Here is a 16683-nt window from a genome sequence, read left to right as displayed (position 1 = left end):
CTATTAAATGGATCATTATATTATCTTAAAATGAGTTGCAGTGAAATTATATTTTCTAACCAGTTCTTCCATATGCCTGTACTAAGTTTTTCATAAAGTTAAGTAACACGTTGAAGAGTATGGGCCTTCTATCAAAATGCTCAATAGTTTCATCAGTTTTTCAGTTCAAATTTCAATCTGAAAGCCACCAATTTTTCAATTCAGCACTGATGTAAAGGTATAAATGGTTTCTATATATTGGTGTTATAACACAAGTTCTTACCACTGCCGTGGTAAAAGAAAACAGCTTTTCAGAGTACTTTTACTGTGAAAGGTGCCAGTAAAGGTTGAAGTTAGCATCTTTTAAATCCAGTTAACATATTTACAAGTGAGGGAGAATAGCAGTTTAAGTTGTCATTGACAGGAGTCTAAAAAGACCAAAAAAGGAGCTGGTAGAAAACCAAGTATCTTTTATACACTCAGCTACTGCTAAGATCAGATGCAAGTTTGTTCTGACAGCAAAAGAAAGTTCTTCTTTGATAAGACAGGCGGCCCAGCTACTTTCAAATGCAGGAGTATTTCAGTCTCTTGGAATACCATTTCTCAAAAATTTGAGATCTCTGACTTGGCATTTACATATTATGTCTTTTATTGTACGCATCAACACTATTATTTTTTTCCTGAAATGTTCAGTTTATATTAAAAAAATACAATTCTTCATATTGTTCTGGAGGATTTAATACAGAACTATGCCATATTGCAAAATTCTATACAAAGATTAGAATGCCTACCAATGATCTCATTCTATAGCTTTTTAGCTTAATTTCTATACAGTCTTGTTACATTTTTACTAAACACTGATTTTATTGGTAAAAAACCTTGCATTTCTCATCATTCCCCAGACCTATTTGGCTTATCTATCTAAATCTAAGAAGTCAAGCTTTATCTTTATAGTTAAGATGCACTGACATTAGAGCAGGCAGAACAAACTAGTCACACTGATTTCTCTTGGGCTAGTATAATTTCACCAACTTCAGCAAAGCTACACTGACCGAGATCATAAGTATGTTAGAGCAGCTTAAGTATACCACCTTTTCTCTTCCAAATGTAAATACTTGTTTTAAAACCAAAAGTTGCTTAATTCTCACTCTTAGACAAAAATATTGGCAATACAGAAATACTGTAAGAGAACAACCAGGATCATTTTTAATATATTTAACTTTCCTTTCACTGTTAGGTGTTCAAAATTAGAGATATCATCAACTTAAAGTTTAGTTACATGTGGTTTCATATACACCTGCCTAACACATACAGTAAATGCTGCTACTTTTATCAGACATTGCTTTCTTTCCTCTGTAGCTTTGTCAAAGACCTATTAAAAATAAAATGACAATCATGAAGTTGTATAACCATGTTGTCCAGCTACCAGCAGATATACAAAATCAAGACAAACCAGAAAAGTTACTTTTCTTTAACCTTAGTTGCAGAAATATTAGGTGATAAAACACCTGCAGCAATGCAAATGTCACAGATTAGGACAAAAAGAACATTGAAGTACATTTCAAAATAGTAGGCTGCAAATATTGTGTGCCTGCATAGACATGAAGCTGTAGACACATATAAGAGTATCTCTATGTAATCTATGGTTGAAGGATTTTTAAAAGTCTTAGATGCAATTAAGCACTGTTAGGAAAGGCAAAGGAGACCTGTCTGCACAATTCTAGAAGTATCCTTTTTTCTTCCAAATAAGGCAATAAGCTTCAGATGAGCCTAGGATTACAACATTGCAACTAGTTCACCTGCCCAAGTGAAGCCAAGGCCTTTTGTTATACTGCAAAAGAAAGCATCACTTCAGAACCTCACTTGGGGAGAGCCATCATGCAAATCCTTACCGCAGTAACAGATGCAGTACATTTGTATTGACAAGAGCAGTATTTAAAACAAACAAAAAACACAGAGTCAGCACAGGATAGGAGCCATCATTGCTTAAATATAAGCAACATTTTAATCACAGAGCCAAATCCTCTGAGTTTTGTTACTTAACTGAGTAGGGACAGGATTACAACCTTAACAAAAGCATAATTAAAACTAACATTTCTGCAGTTTGAATACCACTCTCTAATGGTCCTCACAACTTTGATCTTAAAATCAGTATTATTACAGTATATAAACCTTCTAAAAGCTATGCACCAAAGATTTCACGCAAGACAGGAATTCTACTACTCTAAACAAAAACACTAACCTAAATATGCAGTTAGTGTGGGCATTACTGAGAAAATACGTTTGTACTCTGCACAAAGAGTTAAAGTGAGGCCACACTGTTCAGTAGTTAATTATTAATCAGAGAAAAAGCAGTGTTAGTCATTCATGTAGTCTACATGAAGCTTAAGTATAAAATTGAATATAAAAACAGATATGCACAGAGGAGTTTTCTGACTGACTGGATAACTTGAGCCAACTTACAAGTGCCATGGAGGTATCCTGACATTACTCAAAGCACACTATTTCAGTGATTTATATTAGGACACTGAAACAAATGAAGTGAAATTTACAGGTTTTAATAACAGGAAGAAAAGAAATCATGAAGGGGAAGAGGGTAAAGAGAGCAATGATTGTCAATTTGCAAACCCATCAGCAAATGAAAAAGTGGAAGCCATTTAAAAATAAGAAATATTAGAGAAATTGATTTTACCATGATTGTTCTCCTCTATTTTTAAATCATGAAAAAAAAAACTTGCATTTAACCTTGAAGCTAGTATACTTTACACAGAAACCTACTAAGCAAAATATTTTGCAAGATGAGAATTTCTTATAAAATCAGGAATTTTACATATTCATGGATGTTATGTTTTACTGTTTTTCATTTGTTTCTTTTTAATAAGAGTAACTTTGTTCAAAGAGCTCTAATAGAAAAAGTAGTTTATAATTAGTTCAAAAATGTTTTCACCATCAGAGGAGGAATTGAACTCTTCAGATATATTTAGTCCTTGTCTCCACATAACCCTTTTCCAAAGAAAACGGAAACAAAGAGCATCATGTACAAATAAGCAGTTCTTGATTTGAAGAGTCTTATTTTGCCCAGTGCTTATACACACACACACAGTCCAAAAAAATGTCTAAACCCTAGCTTTAAATAATACTCAAATCCTATTAGGCACCTAAATTAAATAACCAAATCTGTTTTAAAGGTGATCAAAAAAAATATTTGTTTTAGCTTTACTTTATTCTAATTTTTCAATGTAAAAAAGTACACATTCCCTGAGGGCAATGTTTAGCACACAAATACAAAACTCCGTAGTTTTGTTTTTCTGCAGAAATCTGGACCTTATCCACTCAGTGTTCTACAAACCCTTGAAGTACCATTAACATCAGGACACTAGAGTATCTATTCAACCCATATGCTTACCTGTTCAGGTAGGACTCATCACTGTGATATTTCTGTGCGTGGAAGGAAACTCGACTAACTCAAGATACGAGAACTTTGCTGCAATTTATATTTCAAGATGTAGCAGCCCATAGTTCCTGTCATGGGAGTGGCAACATCTACAGCATTGGTCAGCAACCCCTTCAACCACCTAATTTACCATCACATTTAAGTCAGAATTTTTCCTAGGAATGACAGTTCTGAAGTAGTTTCAATACCTCAGAACAATTTAGTCCCTTGCTTCTTGCTGCTGCCCTGCTTTGCACATGATGAAAGTAGAACACATAAGCCCAATTGTATCCCAGACTTACAGTCACCAACTTTCTACTCAGTGGCTAAATAAAATGACGTATTACTAGGAACCACTCTCCTACACTATGGCGAGCAAGAGGAAAGGACAAGCACTCTGTTCCCTCCTGTGAATTTACAGGAAGGCACAATTTAATCTCAGTTTGCACATAAGATTCACAGAGCCATACTGCATTTACAGAAATAAGTGTAAAGAGGGAGTGACATCGTGTCCAATTAGCTGGATCCAGTCTATGTATTATCCAGTTATTATCCCCTATTAGTGGAGGATTTTGACAATATTTTTAATACATTTTGGGAAACCTGCAATCTGTTGTCTGAACATGCCAGGTACTTGCTGATAACCCAAACAGATCTAATTCTTCATGTGGATCTCAACTGTTTCTAAACACTAACATGCACTGAACATGCCTGGAACTCTCTCAAAGACTTCCTTACTCATTGTTTTCTCCATGTAAATAATTACTGTATTTTCCATAAATGTAGTCGGAAATTATAGGGGAACGGAACACTGTTCACAGAAAGTCTCCAGTAGGATGTCTTTAATTCAGAAGAGTTCAAAAATGAAGCCTGCTTTCATTGTGTAAATGAAACAAGGGGAAAAACAGTCTCCAGTTAATGAGTGTAAGACAACACTGAGAATTGTCTTTCCAAAAATCTGACCTTTCTGAAGTCATTTTCCCTGGAAATTCTCTGATCTCATTGATAAGAACACACAGAAAAAGCTCTTTCAGCTCAAGAAAATGAAACAAAAAAATGCCAAGAGGGTAAACAAGACAGACACTAGAAACAGCTGAACCCAAAATGAGGGCTGAAGGTGGGGCTATAAGAAAAATACTTGACACTAAGTTAGTTCGGTTGGCTTTTCATTATCTTTGCAGAGTATTGCTTACTGCAAAATAGTCTACTCCAGAGAAGATCCCTCCATACCCAAAAGTCACACGAAAAACAATTTCTATTATAATACTAAAACAAACTCTGTAACAAACTTAGAGTCCTCATTTTTTAAATAGAGTTTAATTTCACATCTAAACTCTTCTTTGGCCAGCATCTTGATTGATCTTCATTTCCCAATGACAGCAATCACAAGCATATGCATCCACACACTTTAAAGACAGTGGTCTATTTTATCCCCATGCAAACATATTGCAACTGTTACAAGCTCAAATTAAAATGTTATTGAAATTTAGGTTGTGCACATACAAACAAAGCATCTCAAATCTTCATCAGCTAACTTTTTTGCTTCATCAGAAGTTAATTACTAGATAGGGAAACAAATTTAAGAACCAGATGTTTGGATTCATTTTAAAAATTGCTCATCATACTGTACATAACTTAAAACTATATGCATAAATTTTAAGTCAAGTTTCAGCAACCAACCACCTCACAATCAGCATAACATGTTACAGAAAGATAACTTTACTTATTTAACAATGATACTGTGATAATTCACACAAATCCCTGTTGACAAAACTAGTAAACACATAACCCTGACAGTTTTGTGATAGCTCCATCTTTTGGCAGTTACATGAGTTTGTCTGGTTTTCCAAGAAAATAAAGCTTGCACTACTTGTCCATCTGTCCTGCTGTAATACCTTCTGAATCCGCTGGCCAATCTCATCTAAGTTTGGCAGAAGAGAAGAATGCATTGACAATAATTAAACTTCTGAAAGTTCCAAGGGGTAAAAAAACAGTGCATTGGTAGAAGGAAATCCAAGTTATTGCCCTTCTGAACTAAGGAGGGGTAGAATTTTCAGTCTTTTGGGTTTTATTACATAAGCAGCTGCTAACCCATCAGTTGATACAGGCATCCAACATATCAGCCCAGATACACCCATCAGCTCCATGAGTGTGTGCAAAGCTCTATGCACACACCATCTAACTAGTATGTGGCATCAGAAGACAGAGGCACAGGGAACATGGGAAAAAAACGTAAGAAACTAGGCATCACAAACCTGTTTGTAAGTAAGAGGTTCTCATGACATGATGGATTCACAGCACAGATTGAGGTATATGATTTGCATGTGTTTTTTTTGTTTAAAACAACTTGGCTCTGATATTGTCATGGGCTCTGACCCTCTAAGAAAGCGAGCACCCACAATTCCTAGAATATTAGATTGAACTTGCTACTAATCACAAGCCTGCAGGTGCTGCTCAATAAATCTCAGAATTAGGCCCAAATTTTCCATGATTTGGACTACAGGTGCTTATATACTTTAAATCCAATCAATATGCAAATTATAGTAAAGCAATTCCAACATTTTTCTGGGAACAACAGGATTTAACAAAGCTGAAATGGACATTTGAAATTACAACCTGACCATCTGCCATAGAGTTTTTTTCTACTAAACATTTTCAAACTCTTACTTGCACTTAAGGCTACTCGATTTCAGTGTGCATTCCTGTGGCTGTACAATTCTACTCATTGCATCTTAGAGCCTTGCATATCTGCAAATCATAAATATTAATTGTCAAAAGACTGGGTAACAGGTGGCATCAGTTGGTCTCTTAGAACATAGCTCTTCCAAAGTACCTTTCAGATCTACACATCATTTCAGATTCTGTCAACTTTTATCTGTTACATTTAAAAATGATTTTCAATACCAGTGTTAACAGAGTTTAAACAAATCTGAAAAGCTTCAGATTATCTTATGCTTCAAAAAGCTTCCCAAGACATAAAACACAAGCTCACAGACTTTGCTAAAACCTGACAACACATGTGAGCGATGAAATAATTAATCTTTTCACCAAAAAAAACTGAATATATTCCTGTTGTCTCCATTTGTGAGAAACAGAACTATGATACTCAGCTCATTCAGAGTCTGACAGCAATTACAAGCTCCTTAACTGTCACTCTTCTAACAAGACCAAGATTCCTGAGTGACTGCTAATGTGGATAGAAGGGCTCAGGGAACATAAAACACAAAATCCATAGGAAACTAGGCTTCACAAAACAGCTTGCAATTAGTATGCTCTAAATAGATGCTTAGGAGACACAGCGACCCACAATTATTTCCATACATGGTATGTTTTAAGGGACATTACAAGAAAAGTTAGGAAAAAAAACAACTGCCAAAAAAAATGAGAGCAACACTAGGTATCTCCCATGATTTAGCCTACTAAACAACAGAAGTCTTACCTTGTATAATCCTTGGAATTTAGTTTTGAGCAATCCAGGTCTTATGACCATAATTAGTTAGATTACAGCTGCTGACAAAAGTCAGTAAGAGTCCAGCCATTAACTTGTATATATAAATGCCCAGTTTCAAGAGCAGTATATTTAATAATTTAAAAGAATCATTACATTTTTCAGTTAGCACTATTTTTTAATAAAACAGCTTTCCATGAATGTAAGAGAAATACAGAATAGGTTTTATTAAATTTAAAAACACAGCAGACAATTCTAAATAAAATCTAGCTTTTAAAAGCTGTCATGGCTAAGCTAATGTTTTGAACTGTAAACTTTGATGCACAAGCTAAGTAGAGAAGGAAAAGTTGCACAGATCTTTGGACAGAGTTCTGCTTTAAGAAGGTCATTCTGGTCTTGCTAAACAGGAAAAAATGGATTTCAGCAGAATAACATTGTTAAAGATTATACAGATATTTCAGAATACAATTAAGAGTCATGTGGTGTAAGGTATAAATAGCCTAAGAGGGGAATTCAGGATGTTACATTGCAGTGAATATAAAATTGGGGGAATATAGTCAATGCCTGTGATATAATCTGTGGGACAGCCCTCATCTTAACAAATAAATTATACATCTTTAACCAGTGCTATAACAATTCTAAATGCTTCAGGCATTGTAGACTCACGAGGCTGAAAAGTCCTGGCACTGTGATACTAACATTCAGACTGATTATTTTTCCCCCTGTATCATTTACTAAACCTGCTAATTAATCTGGAGAGCCGCACCCAACATTTCCACAGATTAACTGAGATGGAAACCCATCAATTTACTCCCCTGCTGAAACCAAACAGGTGCAGAAATAAAGAAATACATTTCCATTTCTCATTAGCTCAGATATTCTATTCCAAACCCAAGAGCTAAATCTTAATTCTTGAAAACAGACACAGCATGCAGAAATGGCCTCATGTCCAAAAGAATTTTCAGTATTAAAAAAAAGCTTTCTTCAAAGGACAAAGCAAATGCCTCAAATCATAGTAATTGTGTTTCTTCCCCAATCACATGTCCTTCTCCCTTATGTCAAAATTCATCCTCAGTTGAAAAGGTTTCCTTTTTGGGTTTAAGTTTTTTTTCCAACATGCAGGGCCAGGGCAGGGGGTGTTTTGCGGGGTTTTTCTGTTTGGGGGGGGGGGGGGGGGGGGCAGGTGTTAGCCTGAAGCAGCTCTGCAGTGACTCAGCTCATGGCTGGGTAAGTGCCAGCGCTAGCACAAAAGGGATGTGAGGCCAGTAGCATGGGCAGGAGAGAGCTGCCCCCTTTTTAGTAGCAGCCTGCACTCAGCCTTAAAAACCACCACTCATCCGAAATACTTCACTAATGACCATCACTAATATTTGCATAGCTATAATATATTCACAGTTTCCTAACCTAATAACAATACCACTATATGGCTTGATTGATTTTGAAGGTATGAGGTCCCTTAAATCAACAACTTAAAAATTCAAATGAGATAGCTAGATCTATTTAACAGTGTAGACAGAAAACATGACAGTGCTAGTTTGAACAGTGATTTCTGTTATACAGTCTGGTATCATCTTACCCTAAGGGAAATATTCACTTATTGCCCCCAAGGCAAAAGAGTATGCAGGAGTGATGAGGCATCCAAAGAATAAAAGGAGCATAAAAATCCATTATGATGTAAATGACTTAAGAGTTCAGAAGTGACCAAGTACTCAGCAACTTTAGCTAAGGTTGCCTCTGTATATTCCATAATTTTCAGGTTCTTGTGTGTGATTGTATAATTATTCAGTACTCACATTTATTCAGTACTCTCATTCTACAAGATGGACAGTATGCAGGGAACAAGCCTGTTACCATCAATACTTCTGCATCTATTGCAGAAGCTGGGAAGAATATACAGAACAAAAAAAGTGTGAAATCACAGGTCAGTAAGTTGAATGATGTCTTGGTAAATGGAATTGTGTTTCTTCCTCTGACACAGAATTCTGATGTGGTAGTCATTTAAAGTCATTTAAATCTAACCTTTCACAACCAACTGCTAATGAATATGCGGACCTCTAATCTGAAGCACTTGATGTCCAAAGAGAGCAGCTGAGCCTCTAAACTACAGAAGCCATCCTCAGTAACAGCAGAGTTAGTAACTAAAGGGTAAGTACACTGTATTTACTAAAATACCAGACTACGCACATCTTTAAGTGGACACTGAAACTTAGTAAACACCATTGAAACTAATTTATAGATCATGAAAAGATGCTTCTAAAGTAATAATGCCACAGGATTTTCTCAGTTTCATAAAATGAATTAAGCAATGTTTGCAAAGATACCACCACACTGATAACAGTGATGAGCATCTCAGAAGCCTTTTATAAAAATAAGTTTATATCGCAGTATAGTTTATGTGCAGTAAATAATTTGTTAGGTGACAAACAATAATGCTGTAATATTGAATATTCAAAGAAAATACTTTTCATCTTGCAACAGAACATGACAGAATGTAAAAACTCTGTATGATAATGTAATTAAAAACTGTCGTGATACATACAAGGAGAAGGGATTTGAATCCTTTCACATCATTCTGTAGATGTAATCCTCCCTCCTGCCCCATATTCCACCTCCATAACTGACTTTATCAGGTTAAAGTCTCCAGTACAGGTTAAAAGTGATAGCAACATCCTTCTCTGTTCTGAGCATGGTACTCACTAGCTTCATTTAGTGGTCCATCCTCCTTGTATGAGGACAAGTTAACCCCCTCCAGCCTCTTCATACCACTTACATCCATCCAAACTCTATACAATAATTTGTAGCCCTATATCACATCTGCAATCCATCTCTTTTCCAGATGGAAGAGAGTCTTAGCCTAATCAGTACTTGCTCATGAAGAAGCAGTCCCATCCCTTAATTCTTCTTGAACTTCTTCTCTGAACCTTTGCCTGTTCTAACATATCATTTTTCACACTGAGGAACCAGACACACAAACACACAAGGCTCCATTTTCTGAACTTACTTTACCCTATACTTTCCCCTCATTGGCCCTGTTTTCCCCCTTTCCAGCTACAGCCTTGGAAGCTCACTGCTGCAAGGGGAGAGCAGGGGACAGCAGCCTCAGCCCTTGCATTGGGTAATGGGCAAAGAGCATTCCCCATCACATTCCCTGCCTCCCTGTCACTGGGAGGGAGGATGACCATTCAATACAGAACAACTTAGAACTTGGCAATTCTACTGGCCAATGCTATATTCCCAGTGCCAGAATCTTCAGAGAATTTGTCTGTCAAGTTGCAGAAAACTGAGGATGGGCAGAGCAGGTTTTTGAAAAGTTCTGTTTCACAAAGATCACAGAATTATTGTAATCTTCCTGACTGTCATCTCCTGATGACAATGTGGCCTCTCATCAAGTCTCAAGACCTCATTCTAAAAGTCATAAGAATTTAAGAAAGTACAACACCAACATTTTCCCCCCAATATCATGAAACAAATAGCTAAGCAATTTTGCTGATATTTAAAAAAAGTTTGAAGTAGATACCTGGCATGAGAAATCACAGACCAACCTGTTAACATTCAGGTAAGTAATAAGCAACTTAAAAACAAGAACTAATTATTTGAAGTGCCAGGCACAATTAAATATAAACGCCATGGTTTATGTAAGCTATAAAGCATTGAGAGAAAGTACTAGTTTCCACAATGTTTAATTTGCTGATGGAAGCAAACTCAGCAGTAAGAAGAAAGGGAACCAATTACTTTGCCTAGAATTAAGGGGATGAATAATTTTATGACAGCTACTACTGACATCAAGATATAAACTTTGCTGCCTGTGGTGACCAAGTTCAAGAAGGAACTCATGAAATGAAAGACAAGATTAAACTGGCTAAAAATCTGTTCTGCAGAGGGCACTTCTGTATTTTAAAAAGGTTACACATGAAAATTCCCTTGCTGCTTTTTTTTTTTTTTTTTTTTTTTTTAAAAAAACAGACTACATTGCATATTCCAAGAAAGGCATAGTATTAAATTAAGCTGGCTAACTTGGGTTTAAAACAGCAGTGAAGGTATAGTAATTTGCATTTTATTTCAATGCTATTTTAACAAAATTTAGTTAGTCCTGTTTTACCAAGTGTGTTAATAAGATATTTGCAAATACACTGCACAACAAATGGTATTTATGTACCTGGTAGTACTTTTAACATTATTACTGAAATTAACTATAAACATATCATTTGATATGCTCACAGCTAGTGCAGATAAAAACAGTGCCTCTTGGACCATTACTTAAAACTGTCCCACTGAACCTTCAGGTAAGGCTCTTGTTTGCTTTAAGCCAGAGAAAAGAAAACAAGCAATTCAGAGCAGTGTGTTAACATAGCCATATTAGCTAATTAGGGAATATAGTTGTATCAGCTTCTAGAATGGAATTCTCCTGATAATATCGATACTCCAATTTCAGCAGATAGACAAGCAAATGCAAAAGTCCTAACTGCAATACATTTTCTTACATTAATAGTTGCACTGATCTCACCAGGACTACTTGCATCAGCACGTGCACAGCTGTTTGTACAACCAGTGTAAATAGGGGTTCTATCAGACTTAAACCACTTCCCAGTACTTTTGCTTAAGCACCATTCAGAGATGCAGTAGTAAACTAAAGCATTTAGTGAGGAAAAAAGGGAATCATCAGTAAAAGAAATGTGGTTAACTATCAAACTTCAAAAGCACCATTATAAATGCACTGTAATTAAGTGCAATGAAGTCCACTTTAGAGATGGATTTGACAGCTTGAAAGAATAATTTTAAGTTGTATGTGCAGTGAGTTAGGCACTGCGCTGTGCATATTTTGAAAGCATTTTACATGGTTAGAATTTAAAATACGAGTGTAACAATCTGTGCAGCGCCTTTCAGAGGCATGAAATGCACCTCAGAAGAGCAGCAATGGTAACTCTAAATCATCCATGCTCTTTCAGTCATGAAGTGCTAAGGGAGGCAAAAAGGCCTTCAACTTAACTGAGGTAGCCTTGAAAGGTTATTTAAATTATACCAAATTCCCCAGGGTTGCATTACTCCAGCAGGCCCATGCCAGGCTCGCAAGACGATCTTTATTATTTGATAATAAAAGATATTATTTAATGATAAAGATGATCTTTATCATTTGGCCAAAATCCTAATTTGGCCAAATATAAGACTTTTAGAGCCTGTGTTACCTCAGTTCATCTTGTTTAGTCAACCTGAAGGGTTTCCCTAGCTGGTTAGTGAGTGTCTACTGACATGCTTTGTTTTGTTAATAGTTGCACTGATCATGGGGACTATTTGTATGAAAATGCTGGGTGAGGGGGTGTGTAGGGGTAATTTTAAATATGTGGAATAGTTATTTCCATTAAAAAATGTAATTCATTATTACAGAAAAAAATCACATTGATTTCAGAATTAGTCTAGCACAGAGTTAACTAGAACAGACAATAGAGTAGCTATGCCAGCCACAGGAAACAGAACATATGCTAAAGCTTGAAGTTAGAGCACACTAGATGACATCTGACCTGCCATAAAGATATCCTATTAAAGGAAATTATCGAAGACATAGAAGAATATCAGCAAAATTTTATTCCTATTCAGAGCTTTTACCTCAAACTCTGCACTGTCACTGCAGTGTTAGGTTTTACCGCCTACTGGACACCAAAGCCAAAGGGTCTCCCTCTCCATGTTTGAGAGGCAAAAGACTTCTGCCAGTAGGACTCACTACTAGTTTCAAATTTTCTTTAAAGAAAACTTGCTTTTTTTCATTTTTGTATTAAAGAACAATGCTTCTATCCATCCAGGGCTACTATTTTTGAATTTTTTCACATTCCTCTAAGTTTCACTCAAGTGTTTGCACCTCTCAAGCTTCACACTTGGAGTGCACCATCTCTTACAAACCAGTTTATATTTAAGAAAATATTTATTAGTGAGAATTAAGTATTTATAGCCTTTTTGGAAGGTTTGCAAGAGACCATCCAAGACATTTGGGAAAAAGCAAATATTCAAATCATTTGCATATCAAAATACTGTTTTATATTACTGACACTCACCTTGATTGTATCTTATGGCAATTTTATCTCAATTATTTATTAAAAACATTACTGTAGGGAAAAAATACTAGAATTGTAACCACAGGGCATGGTATAGTTTTTTTTTTTTGGGGGGGGGGGGAGGGAAAGATGTCTCAAGAACTCAAAATAAGCTATCATCAGAAAGACAGAAACCTCTTTTTCTAAAAGACAGGGAGTAGATCTGGTTAAGGATAACTGGGCTGGTAGCACCACAGCAGTTTTCATGACCTTCTTCTTCCACCTAGTGGCAAGAAGCCTTAAAAACAAGGTCTTTGGGAACACTGTCATAAGATGTTTCCAAATCCCAACTCTGTAAAGTTTCCCTGAAATAACAAGGAGAACTGAGTAACCTAGAAATTCTGAATTTAACGTTGAGTGTTTAAGTGCATAAGTGATAAGCATACTATCACAAGAAGTCAGAAATGCACTTAAAGTTGTTGAAACAAGGCAAAGTTCTCTCTTTACAGGTATATTTTTAATTCTATCGAGCCTAGTATTATTTTCCGCCTTATTCAGAGTCTAATCACTTCCCAAGACATTGTTACTATCCAACTCTGCAGTCAGACTCAATTACTCAAGTATCTACTGATACTTGAAAAAAATTAACTGCAAAATTGCTTAGCACTTCATTAAAGTAACTCGAATGACACAATAGCACAAAATTTAAGACAGACAGTTCTGTGACCCTACAGACAGAGGGTTTATTGGAGTAGAACATAAGAACTAATTCAAAGCTTCTGCTGAACTATCTCACCACAGTGGAAAAGAACGAGGTCAGTTAGAGTGCTATGTAAGAAACAGAAATAACTATTATCTCAATTGTAATTCTAAATAAGAGTAGCGCTTTCCACTAGTCTTTCTCTTCTGCTTCTCTTTGGGCTCAACATTCTCACAACAGAATGCAACATATTAGAAAACAGATTAAACCAGGAACAGAAGTCCATTTTTAGAGGTAAGAAAAGTCTGATGGTATGTCCTCATGCTTTCAGCTAACCCTGACATTAAGCTCATGGAAACTCTGTCCCTTCTCTCTTGCGTAGAGGCTTCTGCTTAAAAGAAGGTCAGGAATGGGGAACTGAAGTTCCTTATTTCTGGTATCTGTTAGTCACCTTTAATACAGGTTAAAATTGAACTGTGAGAAACTTAGTGATACAAAATTACTACACACAAACTACAGCAACCTTTTTCTGCACTGTAACTAAGAATACAACAGAAGTATCCAGTACCTGACAGACTGTGATGGGCAGGCTCAGCAACATATCCTGCAGTAAAAACGAAAATCCAGACAGATGCCCTTTGTTTCTTCCAGATTGGTACCAATTTACTACTTGTACACTCAATGCTTAGGTTAACATAGCCAAAGAGCTTCTGATTTCTGCTGTTTTTGACAGTTGTAAATAACATTTATCATCTTTGTCAATGTTTTAAATAATTAAATTGCTACAGAGTAGTGCTCTATACTCACATGTTGCAGGCAGCAATTCTCTTTGATGTTCTGAACAATTTCCTTAATCACAGTGATAAAGGCAAAGCATGCAGTAACGTTACTCATTTAGTGGTACGAGCTACAAACACGCAAAACAATATGCCCAAGAAAATCATCCAACAGATTAAAAACACTGTTTCTCTAACTTAAGTATTAGGCTTAGAAGTACAGGTTGGTCAAGTCCTGCACTCTGAGCACTGCAAAGGCAGTATAACTCCACTGAAGTCACATGGGTTATATCAGTATAACACTGTTTGTGAGTAGAATCAGGCCTAAGGAGAGGTATTTTAGACAGATTAGAATTTACTTAGGCATTGTTTTTAAGCCAATACAAACTAACAATTTACTATAATTACTAATATAATGCTTTGTAATATACACATGCCAATTATAAAGGTCCTGCTTCAAAAGAATATGCAAGTACAGAAAAAAGCTGCCTTAGGTAAGAGCCTACCAAAGTAAGACAAACCACAGATGTGATCGTCTACCTAATCATTCTACTTTTCTTCCCAAGAAGCATAATTAGTCAGAGTTGTATAGGCACTACCCCACATCCAGTCCTTCAACATTGCTATGGGTTGCTTCCCCATCCCTACTCAAAAGGCCCTTCATGGGCTCTTTCCACTCCCTGCTACACAGGTTCCTTTTTCCCCTGGCATTGGCAGCAACACCTGCAGGCAGAACTTTCCCACAGGGGTCTCTTGATAGGTCTTCATTGACAATTACCATCAGGCACCGACTCATTTAGAGGATGGGCAAGTAGCTCTGAACCACTGGATTTCCCTGGCCTTTGGGACACTACTCTAAAGAAGCTATAGGGAATACCAGACACAGAGGCAAACTCCTGCTCCAGCCTGCACTGCAGTTACTTTTACGGTGAGTAGTATGTAAATGACGGTTGGTAAGTTCTCACTGATTGCGTAACATCAGAATTTCAAAGGGAGACTTTAGAGCTTTGGAGTCAGGTGTCTAATAAAGCGAGGCAGTTTCATTTCTTTCATATCCCTAATCCATGCCAAAAAGGAGGGCCATAAAAAAAGGCTTCTTGACAGAGCCCAAGTCACTTCATCACTGTAAATAAAAATAAAAACAACCACCAAGTTATTACACAATGATCTAGTCTACGGACTCCAATAAAGTCTACGATAGTCTGTTCTGTTGGTTGTCCAAATGGCATTTAGTCTTTCAAACAGCCTAATTAGATACAAGTAAAGACCAATAGAAGCTTTTTAAACAGAAAGCCTCAGCCCCTTTTTGACTCATATGTATACCTACAACTTGTAATCTCCACAAGAAAAAAAATGACTTGAAGATTAACCAGAGAAGCCATTCCCTTTTTGGCCCATATAAGAATACTTGGTGAAGATGAAAACAAGATTTGCTCAAAAAAGGCCTATAAAACTGAACTACATTTTTCATTCCAGAAATCGCTCTTTCAGAGTGTGGGCACATAGGACAGTTGTGTTGTAATTCTGCGACTAATTGGCTCACCAAAACTATTCAACTAGTACACCATTCCTAAATGATGACTTAAATTAACAGAAATACAAACATACAAGAAAAAAATTTATCTACAACATGGAGAAAAAACACACAAACCAGCACAGATGGGTCCTAGAAATGAAAAAACACTCAATGAAAGGAGATCTGATAATACCCAGAAAGCTGAATCATTAAGAATACCTTCAAAAAAAAAAAAAGAAAAGAAAAGAAAACCCAAGAACTTTGCAGTCTCAAAGAAACAGAAAAGTTACTGTAAAAGAAAAGAAAATTTACAGGGAGAGTCATTTATGCTAAGTTATTTTCTAGACCTGCATTGGATATTTTAGGTTTTCAGATTTGAAGCAAAAGTCTTAGAGGAAATGAGGAGCTTATGTGCTGATGCTCTGCAACAACAAAAGCATAGAACAAACTTATGAATTGAAATCTAGAGATGTTGCTTATTGCAAGCATATTTTAGGATATTTATGGAAAAGGTAGGCAGAAAGAGCTAACGGGTATTAGCAGACAGGTGTGCTTAACTCTCCCCACCAATACAGCATGATGGGAATCAATCCTACAGCTAACAGCCTCGAAGAAAAGATGCACAACAGGGTTGTTTCAAAAGTTTTTACAGGTTTAATCAAGAATGAAGGTCTCTATTATACAAGAAAAATACAGTAAATTAAACAGACTACATAGATCTTCATTAACCTCTTTAAACCTAGTGTAATACTATGCATGTCTATGTAAAGACAGACGTCTGCTTACACAGCCCTAAAATGTTTTATCA

The sequence above is a fragment of the Dromaius novaehollandiae genome, chromosome 4 (genome assembly GCF_036370855.1).
Source record: "Dromaius novaehollandiae isolate bDroNov1 chromosome 4, bDroNov1.hap1, whole genome shotgun sequence".
Taxonomy (NCBI): Eukaryota; Metazoa; Chordata; class Aves; order Casuariiformes; family Dromaiidae; genus Dromaius; species Dromaius novaehollandiae.
The sequence above is the reverse complement of the archived record's forward strand: the minus strand, read 5'-3'. Positions refer to the sequence as shown.